The sequence below is a fragment of the Cucurbita pepo genome, chromosome 19 (genome assembly GCF_057944985.1).
Source record: "Cucurbita pepo subsp. pepo isolate OVF chromosome 19, ASM5794498v1, whole genome shotgun sequence".
NCBI lineage: Eukaryota > Viridiplantae > Streptophyta > Magnoliopsida > Cucurbitales > Cucurbitaceae > Cucurbita > Cucurbita pepo.
The window spans coordinates 3,027,840-3,036,730 of NC_141816.1; positions in this window are offsets into that span (position 1 = coordinate 3,027,840).

The window sequence follows — 8,891 nt, forward strand, 5'->3', positions numbered from 1 at the left end:
ATTCGATATTAGATAGTTACAAATTTATCGATAGTTACAAATTTATGATTGATGATAATTTAGAGTTACGATAGTTTTTTTAATATATTTTAAGATTTATTTACGCTAATTATGACCCTAAAGTATACATGATGGTTAATTATGATCATAAAATATGAAAATTACAACTCTTGAAATGCTTCTAAGTAAGGTTAATGGTTTTAATTGTGAGGCTACATAAAAGCTTAAAGTATACATAGTGGTTAACGTTGTCTTCGTAAAGTAAACTTGAAAAACGTATTAAAATGAGCATTTATGCTCCCTTTTAGCCGATAACTAAATTTGTGTAGGTTAAAGTTACATGTAGAATCATTGAAACTTGACATGATCAATTTTGCTTGTAGAGTGATTCGAATCTCAAACAAGTGTTTTTGCATTGGATATAGTGTTCTTACTTCTGTTTTTCAATTTTATGTAGTTTAAATTGTATATTTAGAATCATTCAAGCTAGAAATTGCTAGTAGAGTGGAGTGACTCGAATCTCAAACAAATATTATTGCCTTAAGATATTCGATCAACATGGTAATCCGAATAATCTGAACTAGCTGGATCCATTCCATTATGCGATCTTGGAATCGGTCTAAGCTGATTATGGAGAGACCAAGTAAAACACCCAATCAATTAGATGAATGTTGATTAAGATAGTCAAAGGTGGTGGGCAAACGGTACAAGTTTTTGAAAGTTCAAAGCGTTTGACTTGGGTTTAACAGGTCAAACATTTGCCATGATTTTGGTTCCTATAAATTAGAACCCACAATAACAGTTGACTGATGCAAGAGATATCGAATTGAGAGGCAAGATGGTTCCAACAGCAGTATTCATCATCCTACCCGTTGTCTTCGTTTCCCTCTGGATTACTATATGTGTGTTGAGTATTATTTGTCGGAGCAGAGTTTCTAATGGCAAAGTTAGCGGCGGTGGCGTTGGTGCTTATGATGGGAACCAAGTCAATATAGATATTGATGACGGTGGTAGCGGCGGATTTAACCACGACAACAACAATGGATGGGGCAGTGACGCTGCAGTTGGCGGCTATGACTTTGGTGGGGGAGGAGGATATGACTTTGGAGGTGGAGGATGTGACTTTGGAGGTGGTGGTGGTGGCGGTGGCGGAGGTGGGGGAGGAGGAGGAGGGTGTGATTCTGGAGGTGGCGGTGGTGGTGGAGGCTCATCTGGCTGTTGACCACGGCAAGGAAGGATTTGGTTCACAGAAACAAGATCATAATTCTTTTATTTCTCAAAAGTTTAATTTGTTCATTTGTACGACGTGTTAATTGAACTCGATCATTTATTGTAGATTAAGGTATTCGTAAAGATAGTGTTTTTCACTTATATATATTTATGATCTTCTCCTTAATTAGTCAGTGTAGGACTCGAACGTTCTCCAACAATCCTCCTCAAAGTACACCATATAGAGCCTCCCCTAAGATTCCGTTCCTAGAACCCTCATACAAATTACATCATTTGTTCGACATTTGAGTCACTATGACTATATCTTCGAGGCTCACGACTTATTTGTTCGACACTTAAGGATTTTATTGACATGATTAAGTTAAGATAAAAGCATGACTCTCATACCATGTTATGAGCAACGACCCTCCACATTGTATGATATTGTCCATTTTGAGTATAGATTCTCGTGGTTTTACTTTTGATTTCCTCAAAAGACCTCATACCAATGGAGAGATATCCCTCACTTATATACTGATTTGGTATCAGAGTTGTACCTCTCTCAGTAAGATGTGATTCGGGAACGAACTAAGGTAGAAGCTAATATACATGTGACACACAAGTAAAGAAAGAGTACATGAATGAACCGAGAGCACATCCGTATAAGAGTGATTCAGAGGATATAATATATAACTAAGAATGACTTAAACAAAATGAAAGTTACTATCTATACTAACAAGATATATCTTCCTTTTTAATTGCTTAATCATAGAAACTTCATGGTTAAGCATGCTTATTACATGGAGCAATTTTATATTGGAACATTTGGAATTACTCACGTACTTACCCTATATGAGAAGGATTCAATTTCATCTCGTAGCGTGATGGAACGATCATGTTTACACCTGTCAGGGCTGCAAGACCTTCGGCATTGGTAACCGATTCCGATGCCATATCTGCTCCGTCGACGTCCACATCTACTGCCTCGATTGCCCACCTCAATTATCCTCCTTCCTCCACACTCACTCCCTAGCTCTCTTGCCCCCGTATGGACCATCGGAGCTGCGACGTTTGTCATGAACGCATCGAGGGCTTGTTCTACCGATGCGATAGCTGTGACTTCGATGTGCACCCACTTTGCACCCAACTCCCCGAGCAGCTCCACCATGTCATCGACAAATGCCATAAGCTCAGGCTCCACAAGCTCTCCTCTGGCCGTTGTTCTGTTTGTGAATCGGATTGTTCTTCTCTCTGGGTCTATAGCTGCAACGTTTGTCGAGTCAATATCCATCCCCAATGCATCCTCAAGCCGTATGGTCCGCGCCTGTTAAATAAAAGCCATGCCTTATTTAGTTAGGTTTGTAAAACATCTAAATTCACGCGAATGGAGGAGCGTGATTATAGGAGCCATTGTTTTGGCAATTTGGGCGAAGTCTTCGTCCACTTATTCTATTTTTGTATAATTGGTTTTTCTATTTTTGTAATTAGATTTGTTATTTAAACCGTTCAACTGAAGTAAAATAAAATTATCGAGTCTTCAGCAATTTCAGCAAATCTCTCACTCTCTCTCCTTTTACTTCCGCAAATTTTTCTTTCGAAGAAACCTTCGGCCAATTTTTCGTCGACACTGTCTTCCGAATTGCCAGAGTCAACAAGTGGTATCAGAGCCTCGTTGAAGCGATTGGTAGTATACCATCACAGAAGAGCCAACCTATCAACAATCAAGTTGAATAGCTCAAGTGGTTAGAGTGTCGACCTAACAACACACAGGTCTCAGGTTCGAGTAGAAGAAAATGCAAAGGGCGAAAATAAGCACATCGTGGGGTCCATCCTGAGCAGGCTCGCTCACTCCTCCACGCCGCCGTCAAGTGCAGGCATCTCCATCACCACCACGAAGAGGCCGACGCCGTGATGACGGGCGTCGAGTTGTCGTTGAGTGAGTGATCAGGGAGACAACGACTGTCGTCGTTCAGTACCCGATGTTGACAAGGTCCAACTACAACGAGTGGGCCTTGTTGATGCGCGTCAACCTACAGGCGCAAGGGTTATGGCACGCTGTCGAGCCAGAGGAAGAAGAAACGATCGAGTACCGGGAGGATCGGCTGGCGTTCGCCGCCATATTACGATCTGTGCCCCCAGAGATGCTGGCTTCTCTTTCCACCAAGCGCACCGCACAATCGGCCTGGGAGGGAATCAAATCCCGTCGGGTCGGTGTACAGCGTGTGCGGGAATCCAACATTGAGCAACTGCGAAAGGAGCTCTCGGAGATCCGGGCGAATCCGTCGATGATTTTTCAATGCGGATCACGGGGCTCGCCAACAGCATCACCACCCTCGGTGGTGGCATCAGCGAAACAGAAATCGTGAAGAAGATGTTGCAGGTCGTCCCCGATCACCTCGAGCAAGTCGCGATTTCAATCGAGACATTGCTTGACGTGAACGACCTAACAGTGGAAGAGGTGACCGGAAGACTACGTAACGTTGAGCAGCGGAAGAAGAATACCACTTCAGCTGTTGACAAGGAGGGCCGTCTACTCCTCACGGAGGAGGAATGGCTTGCACGCCTAAAGCTCCGCGACAACACCGGCGAGAGCAATGGGTCCTCCTCCAGCCGCAAAGGCGGCAAGAAGCCATGGATGTCCCACGGGCGCACGCGTGGGAAAGATGGGAATCAAAAGAAGGAGTCGACCAATGGCAGGCCGATCCAATGCTCGAACTGTGGGAAGAGAGGACACCTGAGCAGAAATTGCTGGAGCAAGCTCAGGAATAAGGAGAAGGCCGAAAAGGCCCATGTGGCTCAATCCGAGGAGGACGAGCCAGCTCTCTTCATGGTAACTGCATGCGTCCCCAGTTTCGATTCCAAATCCGACGACGATGTTGAACCCAAAAAAGAGCTCCAGTTGGGCGTAGCAAAGATGGCACCAGCTGGGGAGCCAATTCAACTGGAGGAGGAGCGAGTATTCGCTCAGATCGGCGAGAGGGACGAGCAACACGAGCACCGGCAATGGATCCTTGACACAGGGGCAACAAACCATATGACCGGGGCTAGATCTGCGTTCTCCGAGCTCGACTCGGGGATCCGTGGGACGGTGAAATTCGGCGACGGCTCCGTCGTCGAGATCGAAGGGCGCGACACCATCCTGTTCGTCAGTAAGGGAGGCGAGCATCGCAAGCTGACCGACGTCTACTTCATCCCGAGGCTCAAGGCTAACCTTGTGAGCCTAGGTCAACTCGATGAGACAGGTTGCTTCATTTCCATCGAGCGCGGACTACTCAAAATCTGCGATAATCAACGACGGTTGCTCACGCAGGCAAGGCGCACGACAAAACCGTCTTTACATCCTGGAGTTAGAGATAGACCAACCCGTCAGCCTCTCGGCCAAGACCGAAGAGGTATCTTGGAGGTGGCACGCAAGGTACGGACACTTAAACTTTCCTGCCCTAGAAAAGCTGCAGAAGAAGGAGTTGGTGCACGGCTTGCCAGAAATCAAAGGCGTGAACAAGCTGTGCGACGGGTGCCTCATCGGCAAACAGAGGCGCACACCCTTTCCGTCTCGAACAGCCTACCGAGCCGATGAGCCGTTGGAGCTTGTACACGGCGATATCTGCGGGCCCATCAAGCCGGCGACCCCAGGCGGTAAGAGTCTCTTCCTCCTGTTAGTCGATGACAAAAGCCGCTTCATGTGGCTGACTCTGCTGCAAGCGAAAAGTGAGGCGGCAGAGGCGGTTAAGCGCATTAAAGCGCGAGCGGAGGCCGAATGTGAGAAGAAGATGCGAGTGCTGCGCACAGACCGAGGCGGAGAATTCACCTCGGCAAGTTTCAGTAAGTACTGCGACGAGATCGGCATACAACGGCACCTAACGGCGCCCTACTCCCCCCAACAGAACGGAGTGGTAGAGCTCCGAAATCAGACCATTGTCGGGACAGCAAGGTCATTGTTGGTGACGGCCGGGATGCCTGGGAGATTCTGGGGAGAGGCAGTAATGACGGCTGTCTATCTCCTCAATCGGTCACCAACCCGGAGCCTCGACGGGAAGACGCCATATGAGGTCTGGTACAACAAAAAACCAACAGTACATCATTTTCGCGTGTTCGGCTGCGTCGCATACATGAAGGTAACACGTCCCCATCTCGCCAAGCTCGATCCCAGGGGGCTGAAGGTCGTCTTCATCGGCTACGAACCCGGGAGCAAGGCGTACAGACTCTATGATCCTGTAGGGGGGCGAGCTCACGTGTCTCGCGACGTCGTCTTTGACGAAAGCACCTTCTGGCAGTGGAATGACGTGATCGAGGCAGACCGTAATCCAAATCAATTCACGGTGGAGTACCTCGTCACCGAGCCCGAAGAAGGAGGAGCCCAGCATCAGGAGACGTCACCGCCGCCAGCAGGTGCACCACCTGAACCAGTGGAATTCGCAACACCACGGACTGCGGATTCGACGCTGGATGCCGATCACGATACTGATCTGGAGGCTAGGTACCGGAGGATGGATGACCTAGTGGGAGGAGGTGAACCACCTGGACTAGCAGCGCGCGAGCTCGAAGAAGTGGCCGAACTACATGCCGTCAGTGCAGATGAACCAAACACCTTCGCCGAAGCAGAAAAGAACCCGTGCTGGCGGAAGGCAATGCAGGAGGAGATGACATCCATCAATGAGAACCAGACGTGGAGTCTGGAGGATATGCCACCGGGACACCGAGCCATAGGGCTCAAATGGGTCTTCAAACTGAAGCGCAACGAAAAAGGAGAAGTTGTGAAGCACAAGGCTCGTCTGGTGGCGAAGGGCTACGTCCAGAAGCAAGGAGTGGACTTCGAAGAGGTATTTGCGCCAGTAGCAAGGTTAGAATCTGTTCGTTTCTTGCTGGCAATTGCGGCACATTACTCTTGGGAGGTTCACCATATGGACGTAAAGTCTGCTTTCCTTAACGGAGAATTGAAGGAGACCGTCTATGTTCGTCAACCACCTGGCTTCCTGGATAACGACAACCCTAATAAGGTACTGCGCCTGCACAAAGCACTCTACGGGCTTCGACAAGCCCCACGAGCCTGGAACGCGAAGCTCGACAGTACCCTACTGTCACTGAACTTCAAACGTTGTGCCTCTGAGCATGGCATGTACACATATGGCCACGGCAAAAAGCGACTGATCGTGGGAGTGTACGTCGACGACCTCATAATCACTGGAGGCGACGTGGGAGTCCTCGGAAGGTTCAAAAAGGAGATGTCGAAAAACTTCGAGATGAGCGATCTCGGTGTGCGCAGCTACTACCTCGACATCGAAGTGCAACAGAACTCTTCCGACATCTCCATCTGCCAAAGTGCATACGCGAGGAAGCTGCTGGACACAACTGGGCTTGTGGACAGTAATCCTACCAGGACACCAATGGAGGCCCGACTTCAACTAAGGAAGGCCGGCACTACGACGACAGTCGACTCCACCAATTACCGCAGCATTGTCGGGAGTCTGCGCTATCTGGTAAACTCTCGTCCTGATCTTGCTTACTCTGTTGGCTATGTGAGCAGGTTTATGGAAGCACCTAGGGAGGAGCATCTAGTGGCTGTCAAGCGCATCCTGCGCTATGTAGCCGGAACCAGAGGCTGGGGTGTAAGATATTGTGCAGGGAGCGGAAAGGAGAAACTCAAGCTGGTCGGCTACAGTGATAGTGACATGGCCGGTGACGTCGATGATCGTAAGAGCACCAGCGGAATGATCTACTTTCTCTCAGGCGGCGCGATCTGTTGGCAATCAACAAAACAGAAGGTGGTTGCTTTGTCTTCCTGCGAAGCAGAATACATCGCCGCTTCGATGGCAGCAACACAAGGGATCTGGCTTGCACGACTAATGGAAGAACTCATCGGGAGAGAAAGCGATCCACCAATGCTATACGTAGACAACAAAGCTACGATCTCCCTGATCAAAAATCCAGTTTTGCACGACCGGAGCAAGCACATAGAAATCAGATTCCACTATATTCGAGAATGTGCAGATCGAGGGCTCATCAAGATTGATTTCATCCGAACAGAGGAACAACTTGGAGACATTTTCACCAAGTCCCTGGCGCGGGTGAAATTCGAAGAACTACGCTCAAAGATCGGAGTTCAAATAATAAGGTACAGCTTTTAGGAGGAGATTGTTAAATAAAAGCCATGCCTTATTTAGTTAGGTTTGTAAAACATCTAAATTCACGCGAATGGAGGAGCGTGATTATAGGAGCCATTGTTTTGGCAATTTGGGCGAAGTCTTCGTCCACTTATTCTATTTTTGTATAATTGGTTTTTCTATTTTTGTAATTAGATTTGTTATTTAAACCGTTCAACTGAAGTAAAATAAAATTATCGAGTCTTCAGCAATTTCAGCAAATCTCTCACTCTCTCTCCTTTTACTTCCGCAAATTTTTCTTTCGAAGAAACCTTCGGCCAATTTTTCGTCGACACTGTCTTCCGAATTGCCAGAGTCAACAGCGCCCAAGTGAGAACCCGGCTGTCCCGCCGTCGGATTCTCGCTCAATACCATATGCGCACGCGCCGTCGGGGTTTGGCGGTTATGGTTATGCAGGAGTAGGAGGTGGAGGCCATTCTTCCCATTGGAGATTTCCGAATGAACCTAATTCTTACGGATCTGTTCAATTCCCACACAACAATCCGTGTCCGAGGCCAATTTATGGCGGACAGACTTTGTCACCGTCGCCGTCTCTCTGGGGATCGATGTTTGGGGCTACAATGATTTCTTCTTTGGTTGAAAATTTAACAGTAGGCGCTGTTACCGACTTTATTTTTGGTTCCACTGGTTTCTAATTCTTCATCTAATTAGTGTGCTTTGTTTATCATCTTAAATTGAAAATGGCTTTCACTTCTATTCCTTTGAATTGTATCGTTCATAATGTGCATCATTCAGTTAAACTATAATTTTATATGTGGAACCTGTTAAACCTAAAATAGATCATAACTGTATATACTAAAATAGTCGTTATGATTTGAAGGGTTTGTTACCAAATCTATGATTTTATGGTTTGTTACCAAATCATAGATTTGGAATGTAATCTTCATTATACGCATCTATAAATACATGAGGTCGTGACCCATATAGGTCATCGTGCCATTCAATCTAACATGGTATCAGAGCCAAGGTTTATTTTTTAAACTCCTCGCCATGTCTTCTTCCTCCTCTCCATCCACCATCTCCAACACCGTCTCAACTACCATGGCGACTTTTGGCCTTAAACAATATCCAATCCCTCTACACCATGTTGTCACAATTCGTCTAACCAAAAACAACTTCATCATATGGCGTGCCCAGCTCCTCCCCTACCTACGGAGTACGAAGCTTATGGGCTACCTCGATGGGACCAATGTTGCACCTGTCAAGCTGATCCCTTCCTCAACTGCTGCTGGTGCTGAGCTGGTCTCTAATCCGGCCTATAATCAGTGGTATGATCAGGATCAACAAGTCCTTAGCGGCCTTCTCTCCTCCATGTCTGAGGAGATTCTTCATGATGTGGTTGCCGCTACTACGTCCAAGGAGGCGTGGGATACCCTGCAGCGGATGTTTTCATCGTCAACTCGTGCTCGCACTACTCAGATTCATGTTGAGCTCGCCACGTCCAAGAAACGAGATCAATCTGCTGCAAATTATTTTTGCAAGATCAAAGGGCTAGCCACCGAGCTGGCCGCCGCCGGCTCT